Source organism: Cebidichthys violaceus, unplaced genomic scaffold (assembly GCF_023349555.1).
Source record: "Cebidichthys violaceus isolate CVI_PGR_0920_01 unplaced genomic scaffold, fCebVio1.0.p SCAF_29, whole genome shotgun sequence".
NCBI lineage: Eukaryota > Metazoa > Chordata > Actinopteri > Perciformes > Stichaeidae > Cebidichthys > Cebidichthys violaceus.
In genome coordinates, this window is record NW_027176472.1 from 155,384 (window position 1) to 173,766 (window position 18,383).

The 18,383-nt window shown below is 47.0% G+C and overlaps 1 protein-coding gene across 1 annotated transcript in view; it reads left to right on the forward strand.

Moving 5' to 3' along the window:
* The first annotated feature begins 218 nt into the window (after positions 1 to 218).
* LOC137880591 (neural cell adhesion molecule L1-like protein) overlaps positions 219 to 18,383 on the forward strand; it is a 65,275-nt gene continuing 47,110 nt past the window's right edge. The window contains 1 exon segment of the mRNA XM_068722020.1: positions 219 to 400. The gene's annotated coding sequence lies outside the window, so the exon portion shown is untranslated.

The window sequence follows — 18,383 nt, forward strand, 5'->3', positions numbered from 1 at the left end:
TTTAACCCGGTCACAACGTGGGGAAGTTGCTCGCGGGTTTTCCGCGTTGCCATGGGGTTTTGTAAAACCTATTGACTGCGATAGGGTCCCTTCTTTTCTTTGGGTCTGTCATTGTGGTGGAGGAGGAGGAGGAGGAGAAGGAGGAGGAAGAAACCGCTATTACTTTTTTTTTTTCTTACAGAGGCGAGGGGGGTGGGGGGTGGAGGGTGGTGGTGGAGGGTGGTGGTGGTGAAGCGATAGTAGCATCCAAGGGAGGAGGGAGGTACTCCGGTTCAGACCAACTGCGAGTCAAAGCGGCGATACGCGCGCGGTGAAATCCTCCCTCTCTGCTCCTCTCTCTTCCAGCGGTGGTGGAGGAAACATTCAACTTTCTCAACGGCTGCGCCACGACATCTAAAAGGTGAGTTTTATGCCATTTCTGTGTCTTTTTTTACATCACCGGAGAAAAAAAAGGAGTATATTTTGACATTTCTTGCCCCCCACCCCCCTTGAGTGTTGTTAGTTTGTAGCACTTGTTACAAATTGCTACAGCTTTTAACCGCGGAGCTCGCGAGCGGGTGCCGGGATTCGAGCATGCACCTGTGCAGAGTGTGACGGTGTTACACTTCTTGGCGGGGGGGGGGGGGTTGAAAACTAGAATAAAATAATGCATGTAAAGAGAGAGAAGGGGGGGGGGGGGGGGGGGGGGAAGTGTAGTCACGACTGCTGTTTTAATATCTTTCGCGAGTGGAATAAATAACTCGCCTCGCGGTGTGGGAGGTGAGCCGGTGGAGGGCTAAACCTAGCTTAACCGGGTTCACACACCTTGCAGGTGCAGAGTTATCCCTCTTTTTTTTCCACAGGGGCAAAAAAAATAAATATCATGAAGCTTTTCAGACCATTTCAAATTTAAATTGAAGCTACTTGATGCTGTACTTGAGTTGATAAGTGTGCATTAATGTCACTCTGAAAGGATTTTTTTTTTCCTCCCTTATTCATTGTGACTGCCTGTGATGCCTGATAACCATCACTGTCTGGAGATCCCCCCCCTCCTCTGCCGTCCCTCTTATTTACCACTACACTGCCCATTACTGGTGCTGAACGCTGAGCCGCAGAACTGAATCATATAACCTTGTCATCCGGTGCGGTGAATAGCATTATCGAAATGCATACATTCCGTTCCTGCGTGTGGCAGGTAGTTCTGCTCAGTAGGGGGGAAACCCTTCTGTGCTAGAAGCCCCTGCTGATGGCTTGAGCTGCAGGGATATTTCGCGTGCAGCTTTTTCATGTTAAAAAAACTGCATGTGCCATTCCAGCAGATGTATTATTTTTTACTGTGAACAGGTAAGTGGTGTCGTGTGGCACTAGAGACAGCACTGACCGCCTGTGAAAGTTTTTTTTACTCTGGAGAAGAAAAAAAAAATATATATTTTTTTGTCTCATTTGACAAAGCACTTTTTTTGAGAAAAAAGAAAAGAAAACACCCCTCTTTCTTTAATCCTTCTCCACACTAACATTACGATGCTCTTCGTTACTGTTGCACAAGTGCGAAAGCATGCCGGACCCGTGATTAGAATGAGTGATGAGGCGCAGATGAGTGCGATTAAAATCCCATTATAGCGATATTCAAATCAGAAGGCTTGGCGTTGCGCTGGCTATACCTACAGAGGTTCGGTAATTGACGGGGATGCGGGTGGAACCGCTGTGCGTCGGGGGCTCCTGCGCCTGACGTGTTGCATTTGTACACCCGGCGTCTATATCTCTCGCGTGGTTAACACGGTGATTTCCCTCAATATGAATATTTACAATGTATGCAAATTTCTGCCTCAAACTCAAATGTTTCCTCAGCGTTGTTGTGTGGCGTCTCATTATAGATTATGCCTTAGAGGGAATCCCAGGAAAACAGAGACGCGTTTCATAGTTCACCCATATTCTACTAGTTGCATTCCTTTTGATGCCTTTTTTCTATTATTGCGCACAACAAAATCAGCGTGGCCTATATTGTGTGTAGCACAGTTTGTTGTACATTTTCAACAACTAAAAAAAGACAAACACTCCTAGTAGAACCAGCAGAGCTGATCCTGCTGCTGCTGCTGCTGCTGCTTGTTAAGCACAAAGACCTTCTGAAGGTTAGACTGCCATTAGTGAATGCAATCATCTCAAGCTGCTCTCCAAGAAGAGGACATCCCGTTCGTGTCGCGTTCGTCCCGTCAGGTCGACACAAACGCCTCGTCCTGCGTCCACAGCCGAAACATGATCCCCACATCAGGTGAGTTGGCCGAATTTCATTTCTAGGCCAAAGACAAGAGCCTCTAATGGCACTTGTCATCACACGTGGTGCCCAGCCTCTCTGTATTCAGGGCAGTGGTGCTTTGTGTCCAGAAGTAGGTCGAATGCTTCTCACCAAACAATTTGAGCGAGAGCCAGTAATTGGACAAGCAAAGTGTCGACCGTCTCCCAGCCGGTCGGTGTCAGCCGGCCCCCTCTCTCTCTCTCTCTCTCTCTCTCTCTCTCTCTCTCTCTCTCTCTCTCTCTCTCTCTCTCTCTCTCTCTCTCTCGACCACTTAATATGCAGCTCCGACCCGGCGCATTTCATGGACCGTTTTTTTCAGCCTTTTTAAATCATTTAGATTACAAAAATACGGGAAACAGAACATCCTTTGTAGCTGCAGCTCGACTCCTTCTTTGCCGTGTTCTCCGCCGCCAAACAAATGTCAGCTCATATGTGGAGAAACACCCGGTTACAGCAACAGTGGATATCTAGTGAAGTCAATTTTATTCATATATCAAAAGATTGCCCCAAGGGGCTTTACAACCTGAACAGCATATGACACCTTCTATGCTAAGACTCGGTTCGGATAAGGACAAACTCCCCAAAAGCAAAACCTTTTAAAGGAGAAATAAAGTGAGAAATCTCAGGAAGAGGAGGGTTCCCTCTTCCAGGACGGACGGACACGCAACAGATGTTGTGTGTACGGAATGGATCAACATAGCTTAAGTATCAGGATGACAACTAGACCGATTGTAAACATAGGTAAAGACTACGGATCCGGCAGGATGTCGGGGCAACTTCAGACAAACCTGAGCCCACACGGCCTCCTCCTCTTCATCATGGCGAGCTGGAAAGAGGGACGGGATACACAAACACACTAGAGGCAAAGCTCAAGCACAGCATTCACACAGGTAGGAGAGAGAAAACCAGTGCCTGATCCAAACATCTGGAGAGAGAGAGAGAGAGAGAGAGAGAGAGAGAGAGAGAGAGAGAGAGAGAGAGAGAGAGAGAGAGAGAGAGAGAAGCCTGAGTGAAAAGAGAGAGCAAGGAGGAGAGACTAGGGGGAGGAAGAGAGACAGTCATGCTCTTGTGGGACACAAACAAACAGAGGGTCAGAGAGAGACAGTGGCTTTCAGAAAGTTTGCAGTCTTCTCATCGGCAGGACAAACATGAGGCGCTAGGCTTGATATTCACTGTTAAGGCTTTCAGACCGGCTAGCCAGACAGTCGATGGGAACAGGACAGAAGCAAAGAAATAATAATAATAATAATAATAAATAGGAGTTTGGATTTAAAGGTGTCAACGGAGTCAGATTGTCTGATAATCAGAGGTTATTCCAGAGGAAGTGGGCAAGAAAGGAAATGCCACGCGGCTGTGTGTGTGTGTGTGTGTGTGTGTGTGTGTGTGTGTGTGTGTGTGTGGCCGGGGTTGTCGTGTCACGTTTGTGAGTCCGTGTGTGAGTCATCGCGGTTAAAAAGATGCGGTCTCGGAACACCAACTGGAGCAGGAAGTACCACAGAAGTGGTTTCGAGTGCTTTGCCGGGTGTTTACATGTCTGTCCGTGGGACAGATTTTGTCTTCACGATGGCGTCACCACCGTGTAAGAGGCGGTCAGTCTCTACAGGTGAGTAGTTGAGATCAAAATGAAGGTCGAGTTCAAAGAGCGGGGAAAGTGAAGCCAATGTGGAAGTGCCTTAAACCGGCATTCTTCTTAGTCAGCAGGGGGCGACTCCTCTGGTTGTATAGAACTCTATGATTAAATGACTCTACTTCTCTCTTGATTTATTCCCTCAGTAAACATTGTAAACATGAGTTTATGGTCTCAATCTCTAGCTTCAAGTCTTCTTTTATACAGCATGGTGTTCATTTAGTAAATCATGTTCCCATTTGGAGTAAAATAGACCATAAAGCGGAGTGTGCTTTAGGGCGTGGCGACCTTGTGACCTGTTTACCTTTGCTGTATCGCCTAAAAGTGTCTTATTCAGCGTTGTACTTCGCTCCACCGTCTCGTGTCACCGCTTGTTCCTACAAGGTAGCGACGGCCGAATGCCGAACTCAACAGCTATGAAGCCCAGTTACCCATAAGTCACCGAAATCACCTTAAAACACACTCTGATCTGACATTGATTGAAGGGAAGCTGCGACATTCTGAACCAGACGTCTCGGACTCAAGTCACGCAGACGATTGATGAAAACACCCGAGCTCACGACTTGCCGTGTTGTTTTTCTCTGTCCTCGTACGCAAGCTTCTCCAGCTGGCCATGTGTTCAGAGTGAAGCGCATTGAAGATGTGAAAGATCTTTTTTTCTTTCTTCTGTGTTCGCCTCGCTACGACAATGTTTGCGCTCACGGCTCGCTCTGTTTGGGGTCGAGAGCGAAACGGAGACAAGGGAGCGACACAGAGAGCCCTTTCTTTGTGCTGTAACTGTGTACACCTGGGCTTTAACAGCGCAGACTGAAAGATGTATGTATCGAGGTTCAGCGTGGCGGAGCCCCCCCCCCCCCCGCGGCCCCGGTGATACAATACAGGTGCAAGTGAAGCCAGAGGAGGCTTGATTTAGAGGGTTTCTGATGAATCCCGTCTGCGAATGCGAGCATTCAAACCACTCCCAAATGTCCGACCGCGTCTTATCTGTGCACCGGCTGTATCAGATGCATCTCGTCGTGAGCGTCGGCGATGCAATTTCAGACTCTAATTCAGTCTGTCAGATGGAATCTGCAGTATCAGATGGCTGTTCCAGATTAGAAAAAGAGCGCTCTGAACAACGGCGGGGCGGTGAGCGGATCGCTCCCGTCAGGCCGATCGTCCATTTAAGCGTCTGAAAGGTGTTGCTGCAAAAAAAAAAAAAAAAAAAAAAAAAGGAAGGAAGAATTACGGCGATCCGTGGATGTGAAGTCTGAACCCTAAACTGTGATTATGACAAACATTGCCCCGATACACGGCGGTGTTGAGATGTCGAGAAGCGTGTTGGCTGGATGGAAGGTGCGGAGCCTACCAAGTACCCGGGTCCCTGATTGAGGTTCCGCTCAGGCTCAGGCTCCGGCTCTACAAGCAATCACAGTGGCGACTGGCGCCCCCCCCCCAGTGCCACGGGCAGAGTTGAGAGTGCCGTACCTGAAACCCTCCTCTTTCATGTTTGTCACAGGTGACAGCCAGGGAAGGCACACTCGAGCCAGCGTGTTCTGGAAATGTGTTTGGCTACATGAAATATTCATATCCTTCGCATGCTCTCCGGCAGCGCGCATATTTATCCGCCCGGTTTTTTGTATTTATCTTCACGATACCTGCGACCGGTTCAGAGGAGTGTTGGAAACGACTCCCCCGCATGCGCTCCGGAGCCTCCGATTGGGGGGGGGGAAGGAGACGCAAAGATAAGAGGGCGCTTATCATCGGAATCAAGGTTTATTTCTTTTTTAACAGCCCACTGCATCACTGGGGCCACTGGGTGAAAGTGATCAATGGCTTCTCGCGCTGCACGGACAATTAATCGGCGCAGTTAACGCTGAAGGACAAACCTGCAGTGAGGTCAGCGTTATCTCATATGGTCAGCGCTGCTTTTTTCCCCCGAGCAGCGGGGGGGTGAGAGGTCATGTGTTACGCTCTGAAGGTAGAGATCGGCCTCTCTCTGTGGCACCGGGGCATTTTTTAACCCCTGACTTTATTGGTATTTGCCTCCAGCTTCAGGCTTTATGTCTTTCGTAATGTCTTGTGTTTACGTCTTCATTCAGAAAAGGAAATAAATAAGAATGTCGCGTTATTGTTGTAACGCGAGAGTATTCTTCCCTCTTTTGGATTTAGTGCAAAGACAGAGCTGTTTTTCTGCCTCGCATGGCGTTGTAATTTGTAATTTTCTTTATGTTTAATTAATCAACTTAGATTATGCTCACATGACAACCATAACCATTAAAGAGAACCAACGCGATGGTGTTTTATGAGGAGGATTCTAATCCCGCTGTGCATTGCTGTCAGCTTCAAAACCCATTTTCCAATTGTGTTGTCCCCATTCTTGCATGCCCGCTCAGATTTATAAAGCTGCTGTTGAATCACAGCGTACACGTCGCCGAGATATTAAATAAATAAATAAGAATGCCTTGGTGAAAAGGGCAACACAATCATAAGATTCTCCAAGGAACAACAAACATGACAGCTACGCCTCAAAGAGTAAGAAGTTATTGCCCTTAAGTCACTGGGAAACAGGGATGATTTCCATTTCAATTGCGGGGCTCAATTTGGGAGAAGTCATGCATACGGAGGTAGGGCGAACAAAGACCGCAAGAATAAAAGTGACAAATGTAGAGAATGGAACAGAGGAGCGCGGTATCATTGGCTTTGTGTCCCGTGAAGGGCATTGTGCGTGGCCACTCGGATAAGGTTGCAAGGGGACCCCTGGGACATGGAAGTGAAGGGCACCGAGGATGAAGGGGGGGGGGGGGACATGTGACAGGCAGGGGACGCAGAGGACGTACCGGGACGGAAAAGTGAAACAAGCTTCGCACTACGACGCTGTGCTCGTTTGATGGGACTGTCCGTCACGGTTTCCCTCACAGCCACAAATTGCTTGTTTTTGTCCAAAAAGTAGTACGAAACCAAATTCATCTAATCGTATGAAACAGAGCACCAATTGATTCTCAAAATTATTGAATTGACTTCCGCACAAAAAACACCTCTTTGGCCTCTTTTTTTAAATAAAAAAAAAGGATTCTGTAGGAAACTAGCAACAGCCACGCTAGCTTTAAGCTAAACAATGACAGTGCTAATATGCTGATGCGGGTATATTGCTTACCATGTTCACCGCTAGCTCTAAACACTTGTGATCCAAAATATTGCTCTGCAGCTCAATACGGGAGCCGTTGTGTAAATAGTTTAATAATTAATAAATATAACAACTTCCGATCAACCCGTATCACTTTAAATATCGACTTCTGGTCAAGCCACACCCACTTCTTGTTTAAACCCCGCCCATTGCGAGTACGATACCGACATAGATAATTCAGTTGGTTGAACAGATACTGTTACAGATAATGGTGCACTTGCTCATTCCTACTAAACACAGAGTACAGCCGAGACTGAAGGGAGCGCCATTATTTATGCAAGTATTTGGTCATAAACCAAAGTATTGGACAAGTGGAACTGTTCGCCTGATGGTTCCACGAGACGGAAGCGGATCCTCAAAGTTAACACAAAGCATCCTAAGGGGAGGCATCAACGCCTGCATCAGATTTCCGGGCAATCCATCAAACAGTCGTCGAGACTTTTTCATCCCACAAATATCGACCTCAAAGTGCTGTTCGAGGAAAATTCGTCATCTGGGGACAATGAATTTGACTAATTCTTTCCCTGCTACGACATGTCAAAGTGTCCGCTGTGAAAAAAAGGTCCATAAAAGTCAGGAAGCTCCCTCCGCTGTTCACACGACACCATAAATTAGCTTTGCATATGTCCAGGAAAAAAATAAATAAAAATGTCAAGAATGCGATATGGTACCTCGCAAACGGGTACTTGATCATTTTTAACGGGAAAATGTGGCGATCCGTCTGGAAGTAGGTGAGCAGTACGTGTCAGTGTGACAGGGGTCTGCAGCGAGGGCAGCAGCGCTCTGCGTCCAGAGGCCTCCCCGGGGGACCTCATTAAACACCGCGTCGGGCTCCGGCGGGTGCTGTAAGTGGACCGCCGGGGGCCCCGAGCCGCTGCAGCTCCACCTGTGTGTTGATTTGGTGCGAAAACATGCGAGCCTGGATGTCTGCTCTGCGCGGCGAGAGCCCGTTCACCGGCCCGGTGAGGCCCGGGAGTCGAGCGCAGCACTATCCTCCGAATGATGGAAGATTAAGGGAGCAGATTGAGCTTGATTAGAATCCTGACACAAAAGAGGACGCGCTGCTGAGTGGTCAATTTGCTAAGTGGGCTAACGAACGAGCAAGGACTGTAATGCTGCTTTCGTTTCCCGTCGCAGCTGTTGCGTTGATTCACTTTGCGCCAAATTGCCATTTAGGTTTGATCATAGCTGGTGCGGACAAACAGATTCTCCTAATCCAAACGGGGATGCAAGATTTTATAGATCTTTATTCACAATACAAAAACCCTGATAAGAGATAGAGTGGTCCTCAAGCAGTGTTCTGGTTTTGGCCATTCGGTACACCATTGTAGTATTTTGCTACAAGGACATAGCGACCCTTTTTATGTCTCCGAACTTGATTCATTTCCCTCACAACTGCAATTTTCAGCAGTTTCGAATGTTGTGATAGTTGGTGAAAGTCTTTTCAGTCGTCCTTCAGGGCCCTCGACAAAGAGCCAGAACTCAGCATGTCTATTTCTTACATTTACTCCCCCCCCCCCCCCCCAGATCCAGCAAATGTTGAGTGAAAGAATCTTGCCAAGCTGGTACGAATCCAAATTAATTCATCAGCTTGGGGGGGGACCCCCACTCTGCATTTCTTTCCCTTCTTTTTACAAGTGTGACCCGCAGACCACCAGCTATGAACCACAGACCTCCTTGACCTCATTATTTTTACAGCTCCAGATTTGTTTTTTGGGGGGGGTAGAAACCGAGACTTCTTGCAGAGCACGTTTTTATGGCCTCATATCGGTTCGCAAACGATCACCTTGTAACATTTTTTCCGCGGTTCTAATGAACGTCGGGGGATGGCTTTGCCGGTAAAATGAGAGCAGTCACAGGGCTCTGGCGCTGGTTAGGTAGAGCCGTTATGACGCAGAGGCTTACAGAAAATAGCTGGGTACTAAATTATTGAGCGTTTTAGTCACAAATTGACTCATTGGAACGCTCAAGAGGGAAGTGGAAGGGGTAAATACTGCTTTAATTGCATTAGCTAATCAGTGTAATGCAGGCGTTCCTGAACACAACTACTAGAGTAAGGCTAATTCGGAGTCTGGTGCTCATTATGAAATGCCACCCGCTATAATTGGAATTATTTTCCTTTTTAGGAAATAGCAAACAAACACTCCTAACGCAGCAGCGTTGAACTCCTCTCTCAACGCTGGGATGGTGCACAGGTAGATTACATCCATGCATTTTGTTTGTTTGAACCCCACTTCTCTTTTGTGGTGCAGTAGAAAATAGATAGCAACAGTGAAATTGGTTCACTGACCCAAAGCCTTTCCTACAAGCCTTTTTTTTTTTTTTTACGGTTCTTCTTGAAATAGCATCCGTGCCTTGTTCCTTTACAGAAAAAAACAGCTGCAGGGTCTTTTCTATCCGCCGTGATCCAGAGAGAGAGGAAACATTACTAGTGCAGTAAACTTAAAAAAATGGGTGCAGGAAAAAATGATGATGACATTGTTCCGTCGCAGAGACGATACGTGATTAATGCTAATTTACAATGTAGGAGAATCGCAGATATGTTGCGGGATAGAACCACATGTTTGTTTCAGATGAATCCTGTTGATATTAATAAGAGGAGCAAACACACTATAGATAGCGCCTTGCAGCTCAGTATTACATTCATCAATGTAGAATCCCTTCATCTGCGGTTAGTGTGACTCTTCCTTACAAATTGTTTTAGGCAGATTTTACACATTATTTTACAGATGCTTCCACAGCACAGGGATGATAAAATAGTCCTCTGGTTCTTGTACAACAGCAGGCATGCGTTAGAATCTGTTTTAAATCTGCTTTGGGTTCAACTACATTCTCCAGTAGTTCAGCACCTGGCATGAATCCACATCGGTCCGAGCCAGAATTTGTGTAGCTCCATCAAAATCTTCCAAGCGTGTGCATGAACAAACCCTACACCGCTTCAGCGTGAGAGCTTTGCCAATTTGAAATGGCTTAGAGGCTTGAAGCGACGGCTTTGAGAAACAAAAACAGATCAATAGAGGTGATCCGGGAGAAATCCTGCTTTGATATCCCGGGCTTCAGCCTGGAAATGCCGACATCAGTCTTCCTGTGACATGAAACACTGGCTTTTTTTTATGTTTTGTTTGTCTGGATGGATTGTCACTGCTCCGCGGCTTTCTGCTGACCCTTCCGGTTTTCCGGCGGGGTGTCACGACGCCCGGAGGCCTCGTGTGTCATCTTCCCGGGCGAGGACGTCGGGGAGGTGTTCCGCCGCATGATTCAACTTCAGCGCCGCGACTCCTTCAGACGCGGCTCTGTAGGCGGCGCCTTGTCTTAAACGTTGACATTTGCATTTAAATTGACTTCAGGCCGCCGTGATTTATTTCCGAGAGAGAGAGAGAGAGAGAGAGAGAGAGAGAGAGAGAGAGAGAGAGAGAGAGAGAGAGAGAGGGACAGAGTTCTGTCGGAGGCTTTGCCTCTAATTCTCTTGCATCTGCCAAACGTATGATAACAGGAGCAGCGGGGAGGGGGGGGGGTATTACTCGGCGAAATTGTCGTCTAACTTTGTTTCGGAGTGCGCCGCAGCCACAGACCAGGCGAGTCTCACAAATTCTCTCCAAAAACTGAAGATTAAATTGCGGTCACTCATGTGTGCTGGCTTTTCTCATAAATGAATCAGAGTTAAGAAGAAAAAAAAAAAAAAAAAAAGGTTTCTTCACATTGGAGAGAAAGAGCAGAGTGGTGTTCCTATGAACTTTTAACACTAACAATGAAAAACCAAAAGGTAGAGTTCACACCACATCAGAGCTCTGCCACTGTACAGCGTGGGCCTCTTTTGACACTGTGCTACAGATTGAAGTGTAATGCAAACTGAGTTTTATGTGCAGGCCTAAAATGGGCCTCAATATCCCCTGTGGCTCCGGTGTCACTAAAAAGAGGAATAACACCTGTTTTCCATCTGTTTCCACTTGAGAAAGACATTTATTAATCTGGAACTTTCAAGTCGTGTTGATGTCACTCCTGTGATTTATCCACCTCGCACGGAATAGTCAAACAAGAGACTGCCAGCTCCGCAGGGGTCATGATAATACCAGGGGGAGGGGGAGGAGGGGGAGAGGGGGGGCTTATGGGATGACAGTTTGACGCGGGATGTTTGCAGAGATCACCCCAGAAAGCACGTATAATTGACACCATTAGCCTTGAGGTCTGTCAGTTACCTGACAGCTGATGAATTCACGCGTGCCTTCCCCTCCGCCGCCGATAATAAATTCATACTCCCTGTTTTTAAACCGTTTTACACCTCAGTAATCCCTTTTCTAACAACCGCTCGGCCCCAGCTGAGGCTCAGTTTGCGCCCCTTGTGTCGTGGATTTGTGATTATCCTCTCTCAGAGTGTGAAGTGGGGGTGAAGCTCCGGCCAACGCGCCGTCGCCGAAGGTCTGTCCGCGAGTCTGATCCCGCCCCGCCCCCTCTTCCTCCCCAGGGTGCGTGTTCTCGTCTTCTTGTTGAACTGGCGCTGCATAGGCCCCCTCGGCTCTGCTGTGCGGTTTAACTCACCTGCTGTCGAAAAACAATTCGGATCATGTCCCCGAGCGGAGAGAGAGCAGTCCCCCGGTTCCCCATTCGCAACCGAAAACCAAAAGCTACAGATGGCCTCGCTTCCTCCTGTGGTTCGGAGGAAGAGGTGTGGAGAGTTTGAAGGTTACGAGCAGGTCTTCCTCCGTTGTTCCGTGACGAATCGGCATTACTAACACACAGAGGCCCGGTTAATACTTGAGACCCCCCCCTTTTATTTTATTTTTTTTGTATCCACCACCTGCGGTGTGATGGGATTGTAGCCGGGGTCGAAAGTGTGTCAGAAGCACTGCTATTAACCCTGTGCATTGTGGGCTCTCTATGAAGGCCGGTCCTCTGGCAGACACTTCCCCTCTTCATAAAAGAACAGACCGCATTCCTTCCCGTGAGCGCGGACAGCTCTCAAAGAAGCTTCATGCACATTTTTTTTTGCAACGGTGGGACGTTCTTTTCTCCCCCATTTACGCAACCGTCATTTTTCAACCCTGTTTACACCAAAGCCGCTCCTCTTTTGTGTTGGTTTCAGTCGTGAAGTAAGCGACATCCTTCCTCTCATTCGCTACACGACGAGTGTAAAGATCTATTCATGTAGAGTGAAAAACATGGAGTGTTCTGCTGTGTGTGTGTGTGTGTGTGTGTGTGTGGGAGTGTGTCTTTACTTCACAAAGACACTGATGTTCAGTCTGTAAGTTGACAGAGCCACGTTAGCATCACAGGGAAGAGAGGAGTGTTTTTACAGCAATCACAAGCGGTGGATTTTTTTCATGTGCTGCTTCGGGGAGTTGTGAAGGACTTCAGGGACGCTGTTTGTAGTCTTTCTGTTTTTTTACACACCGCTTTAGAGATAACAAACTAATCAGGTAGTCTTCAAATATGTTGCTTGAAAATGTCACACTATATTAATCATTGGCACACACTGATACTGGCCAGTGGTGGAAAACCACTTATATGGATCAAAAGGCTTGGGACAGAATCATTGTTAAACAGATGCTGTTTGAACAGTTCATAGTCTTTTAAGCTGATGTTAATTACATTTTTTGTTTTGTTTCATACTTTAGTGGCTGGCTACCTGAGGCTGATGATGGGTGCACATTGAAGTCGTTTCTCCCAGTAAAGCTTCATCAGTAAAGATGTTGCTCAGGTGGTAGAGGGGGGGGGGGGGGGGTTGTCCTTCAACCACAAGGTAGTTGGATTCCCCGCTCCTACCGTAGTGGTGGTGTTGTTGAGCGAGACATCGAAAAGCCGGGCGCTTCACAGCAGCCTAAATGCTTAGGGTGGGTTAAATGCAGAGGTCAAACTTTACCTGTATGTTTAGAATATAGAAAAAACGGAGAAGAGCATGAGGAATACGCCCCCATGGAGTGGACCGATAATGCTATTCATGCCGTCCTGCATGCACAGCCCACGCTGCTGCTGTGACGGAACCGACCCAAAACCGGCAGAGCCTCACTCTGAAGAGGCACAAGAATTGGCAGCGAGCCAGTAGACCGGCGACTAGAAAAGCATAAATGCCGATGTGCCGATCGCATATTTTACTATATATTTTGGCGGATAACGATCGTCAGTAAAACTTTATTTCACACTGTGATGGTTAACGTTAAACTGCGTAGTTAATCCACGGTTCCCATGCGTGCCTCACCGTTGTGGGGCGATCCGTACGGGTGCGGTCCGTTACACCGCGACTAGTTATGAACCACAGACATACTTAGGCTACGGTATTGGGAATAGCTCGCTCTGAGGGCCTCCCAACCCACGGGCCCCAGTGCAACCGCCCTGCCTGCACTGTCTGGTGTTGGAGCTGTGATCTAAAGTCTCTCTATGGTTTTTAAACGCAGATGGCAGAACAGTTGCGATTGAAAGAATTAGTCACAAAATGACAGAATAATCCACTAGGTCTGGATCGCTCTGCATCACGTGCATGCTTACATAGAGAGACGGGGGGGGGGGGGGGGGGACCACTGCATATGTGCTGCTATAGAGTGATGGATAGTCATCTACTGTATAGAGACCGTCATTCACATTGTACGCGTCTGGTGGAGCATACCGAGTGTTCGTATTGCCAGTGCAGTCACGTCTGTCTGTCTCCTTTTCTGTTGAACTGTGAAATGGGCGCCAATACTGCAAAGTCGACCATAAGCATAGCTCCAGGTGGGGGAGCCCACGATAATTCCCACGCTGGCTCCAACAGGAACCAGAGGGGGATTTATTTTGCTCAATAAGTGGTGGAAATGGTATCAAAATGGCTTTTCTTTCACCCCCCCCCCCCCCCACACACAGTAGCTGATTTATAAGTCTCCATGTCTCCAGTTTCCTGCTGCAGGAGGTGGGACCATTAGACTGATGGCATAGATTTGCTTCTCTGTCACTGTCAGTAAACAGTACCCAGTTAGAAGCCCGGGGGTCGGCCACTGCAGTCTGCTGCTTTGATTTTCTGACTGTCAAGATGGCTTTTTCCTTCAACAAGGGATATGAGATGAGGATGTAAACAGTGTGAAACATTCACAGGAGAGAGAAAAAAAAAACAGGTTGTATCAAAGCTGTATGTGCTTCATCGCATCAGAGGAATATTGTTCTGAGCCACTTCGGTTCCTGCCTTGACCCAGTAAGCGAGGCGGCTATCTACAGAAGAGCACGTCGGAGAATCCTTCCCATGTCCGACCAGAGCCGGGGCGCTCCGGTGCTCCAGAATGCAGAGCGCAGCAAGTCCACAGCCATCATCATTAGAGCTGTGCTGCTGTGGACACTAATGGCTGTCCCCGTTCCTGCTGCCTCGGCACATTCAGAAGGCTCATCTGAGACTCGGGTGGGGGTGGGGTGGGTGGGGGGGTGTGTGAACACATGAATTAATTCGATAAGGAATTTTCACGGTTTCCTGTTCCCGCTTTATAGCAGGACGCCGGACGCGGAGAAGCTTTTGTCGAGAACAACCACCGCGAGTGCCTTTCGCGGCGACGTTCCCTTTTTCAACCACCCTCGACTGATGAAAGGAGGCTAATTGGGGAGTTTGTCCTCGTTTATCTTCATTTAAAGGCCTGAAAAGATGGCGTTTGTTTACTCGTTTCAATATTGAGAAGCGGGGGGGGGGGTGAGAGGCAAACAGTGGCGGCAGTGTTAAACTGGGGGGATGGGGCTGGTAGAACTGATGTACCGTATGTGCGATCCCTGGTCTCCTAATTGCATTTTAAGTTGTATCAAATAGCCTTTTGAGCACCTTTTTAAAAAACGGGAAATATCCCAGCATCTGCATGCGTAATTTCAGAAGAATGAAGATTTATCGCCTCTGTTTCTCAAGAAAGTGTTAAATGCAATATTTGGAAATCAATAGAGGGTCACGACAAGGCACATTCATCAAGTTTGTTTATTTCTTCTGTCACGCTGAAGAGCTTTACATGGCCATCTTTTTCCAATTACATGCAAAGGCGGACGTAGTAGTCCAACCCCCTTCTGTTGGGACTGTACTGTGCGGTATAGATTTTCAGCCTCCCAAATGAACTCTTTACTGAAGGGCCCACAGTCATTGTGGGTAGCCTTTCCCCCTGGTTTTGGGCACAATCATTACCTCCGTCCAAATGTACACTTTAGAAATCAATAGGCTTTCACAGTAATTTAACGCCGCATGCCCCTGAGAGCTTGCTGTGAATTCACTGTATATCCTACCGAGGGTAGAATTAGATCAGTGTGGTTCCGTGTCGTCCTTACCACTGAACAGGCCGGTTAGTTGATGTCATGGCAGAAATCTTTATGTTTCATAATGGCCCTCGTTTTTATTATCCTTTGCAAGACACTTCCAGGGTTAACAAATAAGAATGTAGTACCTGGCTTTCTACTTGGTTTGTCTGGATCTATCAGGATTTCGCCCCAGATAGTTCATGCTGTATATTTCACTGATTCTGGAAAATAGGGCGTCATTGATGATGATCAGCCCAATGGCTGTGCTCTGTCCTACCTGATACCGATCAATACTCATAGTGCAGGAGATCGATCCCCCATAAGGAGCGGAGGCAGGGGGTTGCTGCCTTTGTGCAGATAAAAAAAAGATACCCTAATGGCATTAAATCCGCTATTTCTTTCGTTTTAATTACCAAAGGGAGGTGATAAAAAGCTAGAGAATGAACTCACTCTTTTGTTCTCATCTGTAATATGCTGCCCACATGTATCGCGATACCAATCTGTCTTCGTTAAGCCAATATCCGCCAATGATATCAGCCTTCTGCTGTATCAGCCTGGCTCTAATTCGTGGTTTTGATCTCATTACCTTTCATTCCTGACCAATAAGGGTAATCTCATTAGCCTTATGGAAATGGCAAAAACCACAATCACGTCATTGGCTACAGTCACTTTTCCACGGTAGTTAAATTGCGGTTCAATCTCTCTAAATGTCCTCGGGCCAACGTGTCCTTTTCGATAGTGCTGCTGTTTACGAATGCAGCCTCAAAAAACGGTTGCCAAGATACAGATTAGATGTGTTTTTTTGGACATGCTCTGAATTTTTATAAGGGTATTGAAATAAGCATAGGAGGTTGTTCCACAGAGAACACAGCCTTTAATCCCTTTATGACACTTGATTTAAAAAAAAAACCCTCACCCTCTTGCTTTCAAGTAACCAGACTTTATCTTAAATATCAGTAATGATAAAAAAAGTCATTTGGAGATTGTAGTATGGTGGTTGAAAACATTCAACAAAAATGTCATCCCATGTATTGACGTGGGTTTACCATTGCTGGCTAGAGACACTGTTTCTAGTTCACTTGCATTTCGATCAATTGTGTTCTTCAATAACCTCATTTTGGACCAACAGCTGAGCGCTCAGGCTCTGCAGAGAGAGAATCAAAGCCGCCTATTGTGCTCACATGTTGCTAAGATGCAGTATACCGACCATTGTTCATCATTAGCCAGCACCGAGGAATATGCATTATGGATGATGTAGTCATTCTAGATGTAACACATAAACTGTTAGAGGCTTCGAGATGAAAGCCGGAATGGATGCCAGCCGGCCTCCGACTGACCACAGATCCTGCTGCGACCGCAGCGTGAGATCGAATCAGAGATCAATCGAAGCTTCGTTAATGAAGCCAACAGTCCGCCAGCAACAAGGTGTAGTCCATGAAGCGCTTCTGTCCTTATGACACGGTACGTCTGTAGGTATCGGGAAACATTTCATTTGGCATTTGGTTGATTTTGTCCTCGGTCACGGCTAGAAAAGGCCACAAATGAAGCGCAGTCTGCTCCATATTGACTTGTTCTGTTTGATTCAGTCACACAGTAACCTTCTAGTGGGCAAACAATAGTAAGCATGGAGTATTTATATCTGTAGTCCATGTTTCAAACTTCGACAGGCAGCAAAAACACATCACTGTTTCTTGAAACTATGCAAAGATGTTTAAAACTTAAGAAAAGGGTGACTTCTTTGGTATACATTTTTTATTATTCATTCATAAGGCAGGCAAATAATACTGAAAGAACAAACTCAAAATGTTTCCTCTGAAAATCTGCTGTTGAATGTTCCCTTCCATGCTGCCCCAACTTCAATATGTCCAAAACAGAGCAATTCCTAAACCTCCCTTTAATAGAGTCTTTCAGGGAGGCACAGGAAGAGGAACAAATGGCTCCATTCAGTAGCGTCCAAAATGCTAATGCCTTCGGCTCTTAACACGTTTATAAGGGTTCCCATGTCACGACATGGCATGGTCCACCCTAATGGGGTGCTGTGGCTGGGGGGGGGGGGGACCGCGTGAAATAGCCAGACACATAACAGAACATGACAAATATGACAACAAGACTGCTGGTTTCCTGGGTGACGGGGCTTCTGAATCCCCCCTTTTTTTTTTTTTTCCTTTCTGGAAGATGCACACAAGCATGTTATGTCACACTGAACATTTCTTCTTTTCTTCACAATGGTCACTGCAAACCTCTGTTTGGAGCCGAACATGGACCCTGACATTTCAAATATCTATCAGAAGCATCAGGCATTGTGTGGTTTTGGTACTGCCACAGCTCCACACATCAGTGTTGTCATAGATTGTGTGGTCTTTGGGGGGGGGGGAAAGAGGCAATAAAGTGGCCCGTCATTGGAACGGTGGGCCATTCCAGTGGGTAATATTGAATTCTAGTAACTATGTGCTCCCATATGTAAATGATGGCAACACAAGGCTCTGTATTGGAGAAACTTTTCTGCAAGCAAACAGATGAAGGGCAGGCAGGGCTTAGTGATTGCTTGGGAAAGTAATTACTCCTTATCTGTATGGGTGCCGGGAGGGAGGCGGTCTGCAGGGCCGGGCTCCGGCCTCTGGGCCCCTTTTTTGGATTGATATCGTGTCAGCTGCTCGAAGGATATTTCTTCAGTGGCATTCTGGTCAACCTGTGGAACAGGTTTCGAGGTAGTATCGACCAGTTGGAGTGATTGGACAACGGGGTACGTCAAACTTTTCTCCCAGCTCTTAATTCCCGTTTTCAATAGGTCACTTCATGATCCGAAGCGTACCGCCGTTTCAAACGGGCAAGTGTGTCGACGGGACAAACGTTGGATCGACGCTATTGAACTGTTCAGAGGGTGAGATGGGATCTCTCAAGACCACACTCTCAACAGTGCTATTGATGGAAAGTACTTGATAAACATTAGTGTAAAATGGACCGGGCGATGCTTGGACAACGGAGCGACAAGCTGCCATCAATGCTACTTTTTAACAGGAGTGAATTACTTTGTGGGATTGCTTTTTTTCCATGTCGGAGCAAGATGACTGTTGGAACATTTAAGCCGTTCAAAC